This window comes from Vipera ursinii, assembly GCF_947247035.1.
Source record: "Vipera ursinii genome assembly, chromosome: 3".
NCBI classification, from domain to species: Eukaryota; Metazoa; Chordata; class Lepidosauria; order Squamata; family Viperidae; genus Vipera; species Vipera ursinii.
Window position 1 is genome coordinate 120,174,815 of NC_139516.1, and position 19,906 is coordinate 120,194,720.

Sequence of the window (19,906 nt, forward strand, 5' to 3'; positions counted from 1 at the left end):
AATTAGATACTCATCATTTCTACAGTATTTTCCTCCAAGTTCCTTAGGGAGACATAGATTGTTCGGTTCTTCATCACAAGAGTATAGTGAAATTGAATAGAAAATAAAGAAATAGGACCAGCACAAAGCCACCTAATCAACTTCATGGTTGATGGACTATCTAAGACAGACATGTCAAACACAAGGCCCGGGGGCCGGAACCGGCCTGCGAAGTGGTTTCATGTGGCCCGCGAAGCCATCCTGGAAACAGTGAGGGACCGGCCCCCACTGCCTTGGCCCTGGCCCAGAGACCCTCCTTCTGCCAGAGACCCTCAGATCTGTCCCACTCCTGCCCAGGCCCCCATAGGCACCCTTGATGCGAACGATGGAGAGCTGGCCACGTCCACCCAGTAGGCCATACGCACTCTAGCCACGCCCACCCAGTAGGCCACACCCACCTGGCCCCCTGAGGGCAACCGCAATGCTGATGTGGCCCTCAATGAAATTGAGTTTGACACCCCTAATCTACGATGTCGAAACATCACACATGTGAACAGACCCTTTTCTTTTCTGAGGGGTGTGTCTGTGTGTGACTGTTGCTTTTAAAAACTTGGTTAATCCTGTTTTAGGGCTTATGCTGCAGTTTCCGTATACTTCCCACATTTTTGGAAACTGCCACTAAATCCAGCAGTGGATTCCATGGAAAAACAAAAAAGGGCTTCAGAAGCCAGAAGTCATTGTGGAGCTACAGGTTGCCTACCCAAGCCCAGTTTCCATTTCCAGGAAAATCCAAATGAGTCCATTTGTTGGGATTCTCATTTCCTTGTGGACTGAAAGAGTTCCCAGATCATTTCACTCTGAAAGTTTGAAACTGAGCCAATGCATCATGCTTTGCAAGCTCGGTGAAAGTTGTTTAAATTGGAAGCAATGGGCGGAAGAGGAATAATTTTCATGTCTTTGGAAAATGTATAACTGCCATTTTCAGTTCAGTTGAAAGCCTCCTAACAAAGCATGAATAGTTTCTGTTCTGCAGGTATAGAGTTCCAATCCAGCCATCTTAATTCTTTCAGAGGAATAAAGATCAAGCATAGACGTGATTAGCCTCTCTTCTTATAACAACTCAATCTGCAGAGTCAAAGTGAACAGCCTAAGATATATCTATGGAAACTGGATAAGGGATAGTTACCCCCAGTTACAGTTCTGTATACCTTGAATCCAAGTTAGAGTCTCACCTAAGATACCATGTGAACACGAAACAACATACTACATGGATTTGTCTGTCACAAAACAGAGCAGATCCTGGTGATGAAATTTTGCTAGCTTGGAGATACTTGCCTTATCAATATGCTCTTTCCAACATAATTTTTTTACCTGACATATTACTGGATATTAAATGGTGACGGGTGAAATTATTTGCAGAGAAATCAAAGATGCCTTTCCTACTGCATTTCAGATAGGACTTCAAATACACATTGAGTATGGGCATAGAATAAGGCTAAATTAAATAATGGGTAAAACTCATCTCCCACCCCAAATTAAAATAATCCAGCTTCAATAGAATTAAACATACTGAATTGTAAAACTGAGTGCATTATGGGAATCACATATGTACATTTGTCACACAGGTTATACAGTGTGCCTTGGGAAGCATTTTCTTTTGAAATCTACTTCTTTCCTTCAAGAGCTGACATCTTCCCTTTTTTTATCAAATGCAAAATGTCCCTCTCACTCTGGCTGAAAAAACAGACCAGACTGCATGGTTGAAATTCAAAAGGGGGGCGGGGATGCCATTAAATCCTAATAAAACAAATCAAATCTCCCATTACATTACTTACAAAAAAACAAAAAACAAAAAACACCTCACTCTCTGCAGGATTGTTTTTCATGGCATCTCTTAAAATAATTTAGAGATTAAATTCTATTGGTTCCTGCCTCATCTTCATCTCCAGTTTAATGAAAGTGGACACAGGCACCAACGCTAATGCAGCAACTACAACCAAGGTGTCTTGCCAAAGAAGCCAGATTAAAGTGAAATCCTTTCCTTTACAACCTGAAATATTGACCTGTTTCTTCCTAAAATAAAAGTAACACATTGTAACACACAAAAAGCAAAACATGAAGAAAAGAACTAGGTTAAAGCAAGCTGCATCACATTTTTGTTGGTTCAGATAAACCTTCCTTGTACCATCTCCATGACAACCCTACAAGGTGGATGTTACACTGCTGAACTGATGCTTAAATGAACTGATGATGTAAAATACAGCACCAAATGTATCAGAATTTTACTAAAGTCCTTTTCTGTACATAATGAATTGTAACCTATCCAGGTGTGTATGTGTTAAATAATAAGTTTGATTGTGAGTTGATACTTGTTATCCACGTTTGGATCTTTGAGACTGGAGGAAGTAAAATATGAACATAATTATTTGAACGGCTCATTTTTCATTTCCCAGGTTTCAGTCTAATAATTCATATATAAAAATAATAACCCGCTTGGCTAAATGAGTCAAGGCGTATGGAAACAATTAAGTGAAAATATGGTGGTGCTTTATTAAAACAACAATATTTACATCTCAGCCTACAGGAACATATTTAGAGTATACTTATTGAGACATAATGTACACATATTCATTTGAGGATTCTAGAAATAAATGAAACCTTGTAAGTAAAGGTTTGTAAGCAAATGCAAGATATTCATAATGAGTGTAAGATTAATAAAGTACCTATTCGAGAACGATATGCCACAGAGGTGAATGAATACATGGTCAAATCAAGCAGGTTGCGTTTCCACTTACCAGAGCTAAAACCTTTTCTCCCAAAACGCAGTTCGTTTTGCTCCACAATCCATGCAAAATCAGCAGCAGCTATTTGTAAGAAATCATCCTGTTCCTCATGCCTTCCCAGACTGTCCTCTTTCTCACTCCCTCCCTTACCATCACTACTTGCAACGGTTTACGCCTCCCTAGATTTTCCTCCAGGTGTCAAAAAATTGCCTGGAATCAGGTTGCAGAAAAGGGAGGAGGGTTGAAAAAGAGAAGTATGAACCAGAAGGCGGAGATCGACGGAGCTCAGGGCTCACATTCGGCGCAGAGAAACCTGATGTACAAGGCTCTGGGTGAATATGCAGATAAAGCAGCTAGCCATTGAGGCAGCAGTTCTAGTGCAAGAGGGAGCAAGCCGCTCAGAATATTGCACATTTTCCTAAAAGATCTGAGAGACGGATGAGTCTGCTAGCCAATCAGATACCTGGAAACTGGAAACTAGGAAATTTCTGCCAAACAGACAAGCCGTCCTTAAGAAAATGCGATGCATACAAGCAACAGCTTCAGGATTCAGAGGAATTCACAGGAATACGTTCACTTGATGAGTCGATCCTTTCTACGCACACCCACACCAATTGCTTTATGGCAAAAAGGCTTCCAAATGCTTTGATTAGGATCGTTATTTTCTCTTATATGACCTTTTATTGGCTGACCAGTGTTTCCAGATCCAGAAACATACATGCCACTGCAGTCTTTTGCTGAACACAGTAATCTACCTATGAAACATCCATGAAACATATATATTGAGAAGGGGGGTGTGTGTGTCACAGGAGGATCAGTTTCAAGGTGGGTGGTTTTGGTTTATAGTATTAAATGTGAAAAGAAAGACCAACTCTGAAATTGCTGGGGGAATGAAGAAGCAGAGGCCAAGCATGTGCAGGGGGCAAGATGGAGGACCCAGCTGCATTGTAAGTGAGTGGGAAAGGCCAACAGTATGCAGTGGACAGTCTCTACCCCGCCCCCAAGCATATCTGATTCAAACATTTGCAGATATTTGAGCAAGGAGGAAGAGATTTTGTTCGCTGCTGTTCCTGCACTGAGCGAGGTACATTTTGAAAGAATGTGCACACCTATTTCCAAGGGAATCCTTAGGGAGTTTAGTTGACTTTCTCAGTCTTAGCAATAATAATGAAAGTATCCTCAAAGTAACATGGTGTAGAATGAAAAATCTTAATCAGGATCCAGTCCAATCTGAGAATAAACAAAATGGAGACTGCTTTAGAAAGAAGATATTTTATTGAAGGGCAGAACCAGACAGCAATGGGGCTCTGGGAAAGCTGACCACATGTTGCTGGGAGTGGTGGGTTTTTTATACCCTCTGGGGCTCTTGAGGTTATTTCTGTTCCTGTTTGAGGCTTTGTATTTCCTGTGTCGTACTTTGACCTGAGTCTGAGTGTGCCCTTTTGGTATTTTTTTTTAATCCCATTTATATCCCGCCCTTCTCCGAAGACTCAGGGCGGCTTACAATCTAAGCACAAATCAATGTGCTTAGCAATAGCCTTCATTCTATGTATATGCCTGCTTATTAGGGCTTTTGCCCCCCCCCCCCGCAAGCGGCATTTTTACAAAGTCATCTTATTACCCCCAACAATCTGGGTCCTCATTTTACCTACCTCGGAAGGATGGAATGCTGAGTCAACCTTTAGCCTGGTGGGACTCGAACCTGCACTAATTGGTATTGGTGGGCTAATGCTATTATGTCCCCAAAGGTCATGTCTTTTAGAGTTTGGGTGGGGTATGTAGATTTTAGAGGTCTTTGTCTTCCTAATCTCATCGCTTCTAGCATCCTGGCCCCAACCTTCCTGAATGGAATATCACATCTGCATTTCTAAAAGCTGGTTTCTGCTGAGTGTTCTGGCTGAGGGGAGGGAGAGGTTTCTGCCTTTTAAAGATCTTCTCCATTATTCCTTTGGAGAAATATATTCTGCCTTTTTAATATTTCCCAAAGTATTTCTTTCTCTGGATTCTTCCCTCAGTGGCTTTCCTGTGGAAATGACTATGGTAGAATCCAAAGAAGTAGTGAAGTCAAATAAAATAAAATAATAATATTAGAATGATAAAGAATGATTCAGCTATGCCTATTTGGGTTGTATAAACAGAATCCTGGGTTGTATAAACAGAGGCATAGAATCAAGATCATGCAAAGTATTAGTACCACTTTATAAAACCCTAGTAAGACCACACCTGGAATACTGCAGCCAATTTTGGTCACCATATCACAAAAAAGATGTTGAGAGTCTGGAAAAAATTCAGAGAAGAGCAACTAAGAGGGGTCAAAGACCTGGAGACTAAAAGATACAAAGAACAGTTGCAGGGCTTGAGTTTGGCTAGTCTAAAGAAAAGAAGAAACAGGTGACATGATAGCAGTATTCCAGTATTTGAGGGGCTGCCACAAAGAAGAGGGGGGTCATGTTTTTCACCAAAGCACCAGAGGACAGGACAAGAAACAATGGTTGGAAACTGATCAAAGAGAGAAGCATCCTGGAATTAAGGAAAAACTTCCTGACAGTGAGGACAATTAACCAGTGGAACAGCTTGCCTTCAGAAATCATGGGTGCTCCATCACTGGAGACTTTCAAGAAGAGGTTAGACAGTCACTTGTTTGGGATGGTATAGGTTCTCCTGCTTGGGCAGGGGACTGGATTAGAAGACCTCCAAGGTCCCTTCCAGATTCTATTCTATTCTATTCTATTCTGTTCTATTCTATTCTATTCTATTCTGTTCTATTCTATTCTATTCTATTCTATTCTACTCTACTCTACTCTACTCTACTCTACTCTACTCTACTCTACTCTACTCTACTCTACTCTATTCTATTCTATTCTATTCTATTCTATTCTATTCTATTCTATTCACACTTTGGGTCCAGATTCTTAAGAAACATCTCATACCTGTGAAAATAGCCATTCCTTCTCAAATCTTAAACAGATTCTTAAATACAGAGCTTTAATGTATCCTTCTCACAATCCAGTGCAAATTTTGAGGGCTTTCAGTCTCTGGATATTGACTCAAGCTGTTAATTTTTCATTATTTCTTCAGTGTTTGGTACTTTGTAACTACATTTAATTATATCTACTTTGCATATTGTGACAGCCAATTTTCAGAATATCTGATACATAACATGACCCAAATGAATACAAGGAACAAAAACATGTGTATAAGGAATCAATTTTTTAAAAATATATAATAAAGTCACAACAATATTTAAAAACGTTTAATTTATTAAAAACTATTAAAACAGGCAACTTTTATTTTAAAAATTTATTTATATTCCAGTTTTATTATTTTTATAAATAACTCAAGGTGGCAAACATACCTAATATTCCTTCCTCACTTATTTTCCCAACAGCAATAATCCTGAGAGGTGGGTTGGGCTAAGAGAGAGTGACTGGCCCAAGGACACCCAGCCTGAGGCAGGACTAGAACTCATGGTCTCTGACTTTCTAGCCTGGTGCCTTAACTTTAGCAATCTATTTTCATCTGGAAGTGTGAGTATAAAACTAAAATCCAAGTCTGAAAAGAGGAGGTTTCTCAGGTTTCACAAGTTCACCAAATTCCATTTTTGTAGCACATGAATATAACAAGCCAACTGCATGCATGCCTTAACTCACGCAATAAGCAATGCTATTTTGAATAGATTACAGTGGGGCTTCATCATATTATCTCATTTTTTTCTCGAACAGTGTGTCTTGGTATTGAATAATCAGTTGCAACAAGCCAACAAGCTGGAGGATCAATTGTGTTGACATGTTTGATTTCCTCTCTATGATCCTTCCTTATTTATCAAGTCCAACTGGGATAAACATATATGACAATTGTAGCATGGGGCTAAAAGGTCCAGCCTCTTTTGGGCAGCTTGGGAGCTTCTTGCTCATAACCTTGCAGGTGCTAAAGACATCACTTTATCACTTAGTTCCTCACAGTAGGCTCTGCAACAAAACACATTGATTCCAAATTATGACATTGATACAGAGCTTCATATAGATGCTACAATTACATATGTAGAAAATACAGAATAAGAGAGATGGAGATCTTCTAGTCCAACCCTCTGCTGAAGTGAGAGACCTCATACCGTTCCAGAAAAATGATTGTCCAGTCCCTTCTTGAAATCCTCTGTAATGGAGCACCCACAACTTCTGAAGCCAAGCCGTTCCACTGATTAATTCTCACAGTCAGGAAATTTCACTGTACTTCTCAGTTGGATATCTCTTGGTTTGGCTTCCATCCACTTCTTGTCTTGCTCTCGGGTGTTTTGGAGAATAGGTTCACACATACACACCCTTTCCCTGTGACAGCCCCTCAGATATTAGAAAACTGTTATCATGTCATCCATAATCCTACTCTTCACTAGACTAGACCAGGGGTAGGCAACCTTGGCTCTTTTATGACTTGTGGACTTCAACTCCCAGAATTCCTAAGTCAGCATGGCTGGTTCAGGAATTCTGGGTATTGAAGTCCACAAGTCATAAAAGAGCCAAGGTTGCCTACCCCTGGTCTAGTCTAGTGAAGAGTAGGATTATGGATGACATGATAGCAGTTTTCTAATATCTGATATCTAATATCTGTTTAGTACCTCTGGACTAAACATACCCAGTTCCCATAACCATTTATTGCATGTTTTGGTCTCTAGTCCCTTAATCACCTTTGTTGTTCTTCTCTGCACTCTTTCTAGAGTTTCAACATCTTTTTTGTATGATAATGTCCAAAACTGGATGCAGTGTTCTAAGTGTGGACTTATCCGTGCAGTATAAAGCAGTACTAACATACGCAGTACTAAGATACGCAGATGATACCACTCTAATGGCAGAAAGTGAAGAAGAACTAAAGAGCCTCTTGTTGCGGGTGAAGAAGGAGAGTGCAAAACTTGGGTTGAAACTTAACATTAAGAAAACCAAGATCATGGCATCTGGCCCTCTCAATTCCTGGCAAATAGATGGGGAAGAAATGGAGGTAGTGACAGATTTTGTTTTCCTGGGCTCCAAGATCACTGCAGATGGGGACTGTAGCCAAGAAATTAAAAGACGCTTGCTCCTGGGAAGGAAAGCCATGGCAAATCTAGACAGCACATTAAAAAGCAGAGACATCACCCTGTCAACAAAAGTGCGTATAGTCAAGGCTATGGTCTTCCCAGTTGCAATGTATGGCAGTGAAAGTTGGACCATAAGAAAGGCTGAGCGCAAAAGAATTGAAGCCTTTGAACTATGGTGCTGGAGAAGACTCCTGCGAGTCCCTTGGACTGCAAGGCGATCAAACCAGTCAGTCCTAGAGGAGATCAATCCTGACTGCTCTTTAGAAGGCCAGATCCTGAAGCTAAAACTCAAATACTTTGGCCACCTAATGAGAAGGAAGAACTCACTGGAGAAGAGCCTAATGCTGGGAAAGATCGAGGGCAATAGAAGAAGAGGACGACAGAGAATGAGGTGGCTGGATGGAGTCACTGAAGCAGTAGGCGTGAGCTTAAATGGACTCCAGAAGATGGTAGAAGACAGGAAGGCCTGGAGGAATGTTGTCCATAGGGTCGTGATGAGTCGGACACGACTTCACAGCTAACAACAACAAACATTTCTTGTGATCTTGCTACTATCTGTCTGTTGATGCAGCCTAGGACAGATTGGGGTTTTTGGCAGCTACAGCAAACCACTGGCTCATACTTAAGTGGTTGTCCACTAGGTCATCTAGATCCTTCTCACAGCTACTGCTGTTCAGCCAGGTGCCACCTATTCTATCCTTATACATTTGTGTTTGGATTTGGTTTTACCTTTGTAAAACCTTACTTTTCTCACTGCTGAATTACATTTTTTACTTATTTAATTACTTATTTATTTGTATCCTGCCTTTACTATTTTTATAAATAACACAAGGTGCCCAACATGCCTAATACTCCTTCCTCCTCTTATAACATCAATCCTATGATAACATGATAGAGGGTTGGGCTGAGAGAGAGAGAGAGAGAGAGGCCCTGGTTGGCTAAGGAAATCTGGGAGCTGAAGTGCACAAATCTTAAAGACGCTAAGTTTGTAGATCTCTGGTCTAGACTCATTCAGTTCCAGCCCTCTACTTAAGGGTGAAATGGCCTGAAAATCTATGCATCCTAAGGAGTTAGCATAGGTATTGTTGTGTTGTGGGTTTTGAAGAGCAGGAAAGATGCCAGGCAGATGAGTACAGAAGAATCATAGCTTTATTGTAACTGAACCTGTACTGGGGCTTTGGGGTAACGTTGCATAATATATATAGTCCAACATACTATAAACAACCAATCAGATTGAACCCATTATTCCTGCCAAGTTAACTGCTGCCAGGACTGGAGATGTCCTGTCTGGGTTGCTGGAGAATCGTTAGTTCTCCAGCAGCACACATGATTAAACCCCCCAAAAGCTCAGTACATAACAACCCTTCCCCTTTTAAGAACAAATAATATAACCTTTAACCAGTTTAAGGATTTCAATTCACTCCCAACTTCCAATATATAAGTGAATGTTTGGCCCCATTCAAGGTAGATTCATAACGCGACCTTCTTGGACGTGTTATGCACAACTGCATGTAATGAGACTAAAGACAGCTTTGCTGTTCTGCCTGTAGTGTTACAGTACCTAACAGTACATTATGATAGCTACAAAGAAATTAAAGAACGACTCAATGAAAAGACTCGCCCTCTGTTAATCCCTTTTCAGTGTGCAGTGCATCACAACTCTTGTGTTGATTAACAAAAGAATCAAAAAAATATCTAAATGAGCAGGCATGCCTAAGAACTGGTAATCATTTTACACAATACATTGTCTTTTATTTAACAGCATAGTCTGTAAGGTATGCAGGAGGCTTGTGTGGCCGTGAGGAATGTCTTGGGGTTCCAACCACTTTGTGGTCTACCAACTTATCTGACATGCCATGTGAATTCATGTTCTCCTGTGCTGTAGAATCTGAGGACGGAGAACTGCTCTTGCTGGCCTCTCCAGGTTGGCCCACCCCAGAGTCAAGACTTGGAGCAGAGTGAGCACAGCGGTCGCTGATGCTTGGCTGATCGGACTGATCAGGGGTCCCATGTTATACCTCAGAGTTGTCTTGGTCCTCTTCAGACCCGAATTCCGCTGTGTGCTGAAAATGCTGGTGGTACAGATGAGAGCTAGCTTGTGTGCCAGCTGGAGAACTACAGGAGGGACGTGCCAAAGTTCTCACTTAGTGACCATTCTGGAAATCTCTTCCTTAACTGGTCAACATGCCATCTGACCAGTTGCCCTCCTTCCACCCCTACTGTGTAAGATAGGGGTCCAGTTTTGTCAACCACCTGTCCTGGGACCCACAAGTGTCCAGGCCCATAATTTCTGGCCCAGACCAAATCGCCAGTCTGTAGCCCCCTCGGGGGTTTGGGTTGAGAAGCATCTGATGCCACTCTGGATGAAGTCTGTCCAGTTTAGTGATGAGACGTCTACCCCAACGAAGCTCCGCCGGACTTTTACCTGTGGCTCTGCAGGGTGTAGAGTGTTGGCAGAGTAAAAAGTCTGCCAGTCTATGATGCCAGTCACCTGTGATGATGTGCTTGAGTGCGTCCTTGGTTGTCCTCACCATTTGTTCAGCTTGCCCGTTCGACAATGGGTGGAAGGGAGCAGATGTGGCATGTCTGACTAGATTCGCTCTGAGGAAAGCCTGAAACTCAGCAGCAGTAAATTGGGCCCCATTATCTGAAACCACGACATCAGGTAGCCCATGTGTAGCAACGAGTTTTCTCAACACCTGGATGGTCCTAGCAGTAGTCATATTGGGAACCGGAATTACTTCCAGCCATTTTGAGTTGCTATCCACTACTACCAAGAAGAGCTGTCCTTGAAAAGACCCAGCATAGTCAATATGAACCCTGGACCAGGGAGTATGAGTCTCCTCCCATCTATGGACAGGTGCCTGGGGCATTTCAGGCCTTGACCTTTGGCAGATATAACACCCATGTACTTGCTCCTCAACAGCCTTACCTAAGCCTGGCCACCAAAGTTAGCTTCTAGCTAATGCTTTCATGCGTACTATGCCTGGGTGTCCCTCATGCAAGGACTCTTATCTCTTAATACTGAGGGAATAATGACTCTGTTTCCCCAAAGCAAACATCCTTTACGTGCAGACAATTCATGCCTTCTAACAAAGTAACTTTGAAATTCAGGGCCTGGACTTTTCTCTAACCATCCCATGAATACCCATGACAATACTCTGCTTAGAATTCTATCTGTGGCCGTTTCAGCAGTAATGTCCCCAGCATGGAGGGGGAATTCAGGCAAACCTTGTATGGATGATATTCCTGCAGCAGGAGCTGGATCAGGATCTATAAATGGCAGTGGTAGTCTACTAAGGCCATCTGCATGGTCCATTTTTTTTCCAGGTTTGTGAATTAACTTGAATTTATAAGCAGACAGAAATATAGACCACCTGAGCATCCTTGGGGATAATATGTGGGGGGTTTGTTTATCTGTTGTGAATAATCCCAAAAGGGGTTTGTGATTAGTGTACACAGTGAAATTTCTTCCATATAAATAATCATGAAATTTTTTGACCCCAGCCACTATGGCTAAGGCTTCTTTATCAGTTTGTGCATAATTGCGTTCAGCAGCAGATAAAGTTCTGGAATAGAATGCTATGGGAACTTGTTCCCCATTCTTTTCTGTGTGGCTTAAAACTGCCCCCACGCCATAAGGAGATGCATCACATGCAAGACATACAGGTTTAGACTCTTATGTAATGAGTGACTGTGGATTTTTCTGATAAGAGGGCCTTAAGGTCCTGAAAACCCTTTTCATGTACACTAGTTCATTCCCATACAGCTTTCTTATCGAGTAGCCTGTGGAGGGGCTCTGCTATGTGTGTGATAAATGTGTGATAAAAGTTCAGTAAACCCAAAAATGCTAGTAATTCTGCTTTGTTTTTGGGACTAGGAGCCTTTTTGATGGCCTTTACTTTTGATTCTGCGGGGTGGATTCCACTGGCATCGATACGGAACCCCCAAAACTCCATTGATGAGACCCCAATACTACATTTATTTTTTTTCAGTTTAAGGCCCGCATCACGAAGTCTTTGTAAGACAGCCCTGAGCCTATTTGCTAATATTTCTGCGGATTCTCCAGCAATGAGAACATCATCAAAATACGGGCAAACACCTTGAATTCCCTTGAGGGTGCGTTCCATGATCCCTTGGAATATCCCTGGTGCTGCGCTTACGCCTAACTGCAACCATTTGACTTTGAAAGCTCCTCTATGTGTCACTATTGTTTGAGCTGCTGCTGTGGCCTTGTCTACTGGCAGTTGTTGATACGCCTGCGCTAAATCGAGCTTGGCAAAAATGGCGCCCCCTTGCAAAGAGGCTAGAATACGGCTGACTATCGGAACCGTGTAGACATGCTGGTTTAAAGCTTTGTTTAGGGTACATTTGTAGTCCGTGGAAATGCGAACCTCTCCGTTTGGTTTAAGTGGGGTGACGATAGGGGTCTCCCACTCTTCCCCTTCAACAGGCTGTAATACCCCTTGTTCTACTAATTTATCAATTTCTGAATCGGTTTTATGTTTTAATGCAAAAGGAACTCTGTGTGGTTTGACTCTGATCGGTATTACATTGGGGTCTAATTTAAACGAAATAGGTGGTCCGGTATAAGTTCCTAATTTAGAATCGAACACATCTGCGTATTCTTCACAGACAGCTCTGAGGTCAGTACTCTGCATTCAGTTGATGCCTGTTATCTGAATTCCTAAAGCCTCAAACCAGTTAAGTCCTATAAAACCTGTTCTTTGACCCTTTACTACTACGACATCCAGGTGCCCCGAAAACCCTTTAAATTTTACTGATAGGGTGGCCTCCCCCTTAATTTTAACTTGGGCGTTCTGAAAGTCAGTTAAGATAATGCTCGAGGGCTTCAATTTAACCCAGTGATTGCTGTGTTTGCAGACATATTTGAATGTCTCATGCGAAATGATTGAGACTGCTGAACTGGAGTCTAATTCCATTTTGCATGGAATGCTTTGCAGGTCAATTGAGAGCTTAAGTTTAGATTTAAGGGGATGACGAGCCCCTGTGCGGCAAATACTTCTCCAGCTTTTGAAAAAACCCACACTGGTTGGACCCTGGGCCCCTGTACCTCTCCTTGTTGGTTCCCCCAACTGATGCTTGGGTTGTCCGTCTCTCTGGCGAGCTCGGCATATGACCGCGATGTGTCCGGTTCTACCACAGGTCCTGCACGTGGCCATACGGAATCTGCAGTTTGCGTGGGAATGGTTGCCTCCACACCCCATACATCTAGGGAAGAGAACTGCCTTGTAAGTGTTCACTTTTTATTGATTTATGCGTTCTTGTGTGCCCGGCTGTTTCTGTAGCTTGTCTATCTCCATCTCTTCTTCCACTGCTAGTTCGCTGCCAAATTTAGCGACCTCGTGGTGAACGGTTTCTTCGACCTTGAGAGGTTTGGTGGTTTGCACTACTTGCACGGCTCCTCCGGCTGCTTCGTCGGCCATTATTTCGTCTTGTGCCTCCAAGAATGTTAAATTGGGTCTGACGAATAGTCTCTGTTGGAGGGCTTTGTGTCTGAGGTCGCAAACGAGCTGATCCCTCAGGCGTTCTTCAAGGTTTGAGAATTTGCAAAGATGCACGGCCTGGCGCAGGCCCGCGATGTATTCTGACGCCGATTCTCCTGGACGTTGCACCCTCTGGTCAAACTTGAATCTCCACACCATTTCTGACATTTTTGGCTTAAAATGTCAGTTAAGTTTTTGTTTGAGGTCAGCAAATTATACTGCTTCAATTGGTGTGGGGGAAACAGGTTTTCTGCGAGGTCGAACATTGCTGGCCCACAGACGCATAGCAGCGTTGTAGCTTTGAGCCCATCTTCAGCGATCTGATTTGCCCTTAAGTAATCCTTATCTGCCGCGTAGCAGAGTGAGCGCCTGTTACTCGTCCCAGCTTCTGCCAACCTAGCAGTTCGAAAGCACGTCAAAATGCAAGTAGAAAAATAGGGACCACTACGGTGGGAAGGTAACAGCGTTCTGTGCGCCTTTGGCGTCTAGTCATGCCGGCCACATGACCACGGAGACGTCCTCGGACAAGCGCTGGCTCTTCGGCTATGAAACGGAGATGAGCACCCCTAGAGTCGGAAACGACTAGCACGCATGTGCGGGGGAACCTTTACCTTTTTAATCCTTGACTTGAGAGAGATACGACGGCCATTCTTCTGGGTGGCAAATGTCGAACTCCCTTAATTTGCCGACCTTTGGCATCTTGACTAATTACCTGCATTTCTGATCCTGCTTCTTAAGCTCATACGGGTAATTCTGAGCAAATGGCCACAGGCGTAGTTTGCTAGCCAGCCAAGGAAGAGGGGGGGGAAAGATGCCTCTTTCTGAAGTAGCCGAAGGACCACTCGGGACGACAGGTTACTTAACTAGGATTTATTTAGAACAAGGCAAAAGACAGAATAACTTGTCCGGCTTTTATAGCCGGCAGCTGTCAGTATAGTCCAATCAGGATCGTTTCTTTTGGCGCCGCGTCTAGCCGGACCAATCACCGCCGTTCCGTCTTTGACAGTTCTTCTTTCCGCATGGTGAGCCGGCTTGGGTGTTTTGACAGCCGCGAGCTGTCAAATGGCTGCGCCTGCGCCCTGGCGGGGAACTTTGACAGCTGTCAAAGTTCCCGCGTGTTCCCCTGTCAGTGGTGTTTACCTCATAGGACTAAACGGAATAAACGGTTCTAACTTGTTAATAACGTTTGTACACATATATTACACTTTCCACCAGCACGTAAAGCCGACCCCTCGTGAGTTCAGCTCTTTAAGGTGAAGCAGGATCCCACCTTCGTCGCCACTGTTGTGTTGTGGGTTCTGAAGAGCAGGAAAGACGCCAGGCAGATGAGTACAGAAGAATCATAGCTTTATTGTAACTGAACCTGTACTGGGGCTTTGGGGTAACATTGCACAATATATATAGTCCAACATACTATGAACAACCAATCAGATTGAACCCATTATTCCCACCAAGTTAACTGCTGCCAGGACTGGAGACATCCTGTCTGGGTTGCTGGAGAATCGTTAGTTTTCCAGCAGCACACGTGATTAAACCCCACAAAAGCTCAGTACATAACAGGTATGCTAATTTGAAGATAGGAAAAGTATTAAGAGGCGGTGGAGCTTTGAGTGCGCACAGGGAGAGAAAGCCGAAGAAGCTTAGCCAGGGAATCTTGGCTGGGAGAGGGAAAGGAAGAGGTTGGCTTGGAAAGAAACAGCCTGATGAGATGAAGGGAATAGGAGACAAGGCTTCCAATTAAAGGAGAAATTAATCCCTCCCCTGGTGGGATTAGCCTGCCCCACCAGTGCTGGTAGAAGAGGCATGCTGCAGACCCCCTCGGTCAAGGAATTTTGGCTGGTGGGGTTCAGAAGAAGATCGTTTTCTGCCATGACACTCACCCTCTGGAGTATCCCCAGTGAGATCTGTACCCACCCTTTTGATCTTCCAAAAGTGTTTGAAGACCTGCTCCTACCAACCGGGGTCTTGATGGGGTGTGTGGTATGTTGGAGGTAGCTAATGGATTAGACAGACCCCACCTCCTCCCTGTACATGCTTCAGTCTCTTTCTCTCACTTTCTTAATTGAATTTATAGGTTAATTGAATTTCAACTGAAATTTAAATTTGCAGTCTTTTTTATGTTTGTAATGTATGACATATTTATTGAATGACCATAAGCCACCTGGAATTGCCTTGTTAAAATGGGCAGCATAAAAGTTTAATAAATAACTAAAATAAATAAATACATTAAATTAAATCTGGTCAATAAGAGGTAAAAGGGGAGAAGGCATGAACTTTTCTCTGGGTAGGTCTTTGCCCAGCTGGGATTTTATTCCCTGCAGCTGATGTGAATACCAAAGAACCCAAAATATTATTGACACTAGGCCATGGGGAGAGAAGGCAGAGGATCCCTTGAGTAAAGCTTGAAGATTGAGGGGCTAAGAAGTGAAAGTGAAGGGCCAGGATGAAAGAGATCCAGTCCAGGAAAAAGAATTAGGTAGGCCTTTAGAAAGAAATGAATGAAACTGATATAAGAGACTTCGTTGAGAACAGTTTAAGCATCAGTTTATTGAAATATTGCTGTGCTTTTGAAATGTATTGCCTCTTTAAGGAGACAGCTGTGTTTATGCAACTGATAAATCAAGTGCTGCATGATCACTTATTTATTATTTATTTATTTATTTATTCAATTTATATACCTCCCTTCTCCTGTAGGACTCAGGGTGGTTCACAAGGTTTTTAAAAAAACAGATACAACAATTACAAAACTTAAAATCAATTAAAAAGAATTATATAAACCTTGCAATAAAACCCCAGTTAAAAAACAGTTAAAATCCCAATTAATATGCTCAGACCAGGCCAGAGAGCTCAAAGAGCCAGGTCTTCAGGTCCCGGTGGAATGAGCGAAGGTCAGGGGCAGTCCTAAGCTCTACAGGCAGCTGATTGCAAAGGGCAGGCGCACCCACAGAGAAGGCCCTCCCCCTGGGTATTGTCTGCCGGAAATCTTTTACTGGCGGTACCCTGAGAAGACCCTCCCTGTGGGAGCGCACAGGACGAAGGGAGCTTGATGCCGGCAGCAGGTGTTCCCTCAGATATCCCGGACCCAAGCCATTTAGGGCTTTATAGGTCATCACCTGCACCTTGAATCTCAAGGGGGTTTTGGTTTACCTTTACGATCTCCTCGTCTATACTGAAACCATGGAAAAGCACATCAAGTAAGTTTGAGAGGTGCTTAAGAAACAGTTAAAAGCTAGTCTCTATATCAAACTTTCTTTTTTAAAAAATACAAGTTTTATTGATTTTTTAGTTTTACATCCAGGTATTTCTGAAGCAATACGGTGGTTGGGTAGTTAAAAGTAAACAATAGTAAATAACAAAGTCATTTGTAGATAGGTCAAGTTACGTCAACAAGAGTTTCCTCTCCAATTCCCTTAGTTATGATAGCATAGTCAATTTAATCAACTTAATACATTTCTAATTATAACACAATCAATTAGAACAGGGCTTTTCAACCAGTGGTACGGGTACCACCTGTGGTACATTGGCACCTAGCGGGTGGTGTGCGACCATCCTAGAAAAGTAGTAGCAGGGGAGGGGAATGAGCTGAACCGGTGGCAGCACCGCACAAGCCTGAGTGAGAGATGGCTGGAGCTGCAGGGCTGTCAGAGCTCAGCGGAAGCACCAGGATCAGGGCTTCTTCAGGGCTTCAGGGCTCAGTGGAAGCGCCAGGATCAGCGCTAGGCTCCAGCTGGAGCTCGGTGCTGATCCTGGTGCTTCTGCTGAGCCTAGAAGAAGCACCAATCAGCATCTCCAGAGTCTTGTGATTTACATTCAGATGCTTGGCAACTGATTCATATTTATGACGATCACAGTGTCCCAGGGTCATGTGAAGTGACCAAAACTGCTGCAACCACCCAGCAGACGGGGGGGGGGATAAAAACCAAACACCCCACCCCACCCCCGCTCACCAATCCTCAACATAAATGCTCACAACAATGAAAACCTCGGACAGGAGGAAGAGCACCACTGGGCAGGCAGGCAGGTGTCTTGCTCGGCGGTGGCTTGGGGGCACTTTTTTCAGTGCCATTGTAACTGAACAGTCACTAAGCGAACTGTTGTAAGTCGAGGACTACCTGGACTTCATCACTTTTTTCCTTTTTTTTTGGTCATCAAGTTTTTGACACCTTGCTAGGCTACTGGTGGTACTCGGATGATGCCATATCCAAAAAGTGGTACAATGGATGAAAAAGTTGAAAAGCCCTGAATTAGAACAATTTTCAATATATTTTCACATATACATATCCATGTCCTGTTTTTACGTTTTACCTAATTGGAATAAGATATTCTGAACTAGCCTATAATATATAAAAGAAAACTCAATTTTCAGGTAGCCCACATTTCCCCATTTCATTATATAGTAATTATCCTGTCTAAAATACATATATTGTTCATTTCAGTGCATTCTTATGTTATACAAGTTTATTTTATTTAACATCTTAATAGTTCACTAATTATTGAGAAAATATCTTTTGTTGTATCCTTCCAAATTCTGTAATATAAGTCAGTTCTAATAGCTAACTTTCCTTTCCTTTAAAGGTCTAAAAGTTAAATGTAAAGTCAATGTGTATCTTTTAAAGATTCCTCTTAGCCCATTAAGAAATTTTTTTAGCTCTATCATTACGACAAATATATTCTATTTAACATCTGAGTAGTTCATCCTTTTTTAAAATAATATCTTTTATTATATCATTGCAAATTCTATAATATAATTCAAAGTTATGTTCTGATAGCTAATCTATTTCATTATATAGTAATTACCGTATCTGAAATACAAACATATGCTATTTGTCATCCTTACAATTCATCTATAGTTAAGAAAGTATATTTTATTATTTGTAGCTAATTTTCATTCTCTATATCAAACTTTCTAAATGCAAGTTCATCAAATGTGCCTCGACTACTTGGGCTACCAAGTAGACCCACAAGCAACTTCAAAGCTTTTTGGGGGGGGGTTGTGAATTTCTATCGGCAATTCATCCCCTACGTTGTGAAAATCGCCATGCCTATTACTGAACTGTTAAAAACTGGGAAAGGGGAGGGGAAATCCCTGACCTTGTCAGCCTTTACAATGGACTATAGAATGCCAAGCACCCTTTGAGCAGTTAGAGAGACTATTTGCAGCAGAACCAGTTCTTAAACACCCTAACCCTGAGGAAATTTTCATCATCCAAGATTCCAGTGATGTTGCTGTGGGTGCGTTCCTCCTACAAGAAACCCTTAGGGGGGATCTGCAGCCCTGCACCTACCTTTCACGAAAACTTTCGGAAACAGAGAGACGAGCCATTTGGGAGAAGGAAGATTTTGCGGTGAGATGGGCGTTATTAACTTGGCACCATTTCTTAGAAGGGAGTAAAAGTGCCTTTTGAAGTATGGACTGACCATAAAAATTTAGAGGCACTGAAAACCCCTCGAAAGTTTCTCCTAAGCAAGTTAAGTGGGCACAATACTTCAGCTGTTTTAATTTAACTCTCAAGTACCTCCCTGGGGGAAAGAACTTTCTGGCAGATGCTCTGTCTAGAATGCCCCAATATAAAAGCTGCTGTGAGGAGGTTATTAATTCCACCATTCCTCTGCCCCAGTCAGCCTCTCAGGTAACCACGAGAGGTCAGACACAGGAAGTCTGATGAACCTGATAGTCAATTAACGTGAAAGCTCAAAGAGGAATTAAAAACAGACACTTGGTTCAACAACAATAGATCGCTATTGACTTATCGAGATGGTCTACTCGGAAGGGCTCTAAACTGTACCTTCCCACTTCCCTCAGAATTCAAGCCCTCCAACATAGTCATGATGCAAAGCAAGCTGGTCATTTTGGATTTTTAAAAACTTTTTGTGCGGCAGCAGTTTTGGTGGTCAGGGATGAAAAAGGACATTGAAAGTTATATACAAAGCTGTGCTACCTATGCCGCTATGAAAAAGCACCCTGGAAAACCTCCTGGTCTGTTACAACAAGTGGCAGATCCTTCCTAGCATTGGGAAGAAATAGCCATGGACTTTATTGTAGAATTGCCAGAAAGCAGGGGAGCACAGTGATCTGGACTGCCATTGATCTTTTCTCGAGGCAAACTCATTTCATCGCTTGTTGGGGACTCCCATGTGCCCAAAAGCTAGTCAGGTTGTTTTTAAAACACATTTATTGACTCCATGGGGCACCAAAAAAACAATATATCAGATAGATGGTTTCAATTTACTGCAAAATTCTTGAGGGAGTTTGTGAAACTCTTTGGATCTACTTTAATATAACTAAGGGTACAAGGCAAGGATGTCCCCTATCGCCATTGTTATTTATATTAACTCTAGAGCTGTTAAATAGAAATATTAGACAAGACAGTGGAATAAAATGTACAAAAATAAAGAAAGGGGAGTATAAATTACAGGCATTTGCTGATGACTGAGAGCCACAAGAAACAGGACCTAAACTAATTGAGAAAATAGAAGAATGTGGTTCAGTTGCAAGACTGAAAATAAACAAAGAGAAAACTAAAATATTAGCTAAAAACTTTACAGATAAACAGAAAAGAGAATTTGCT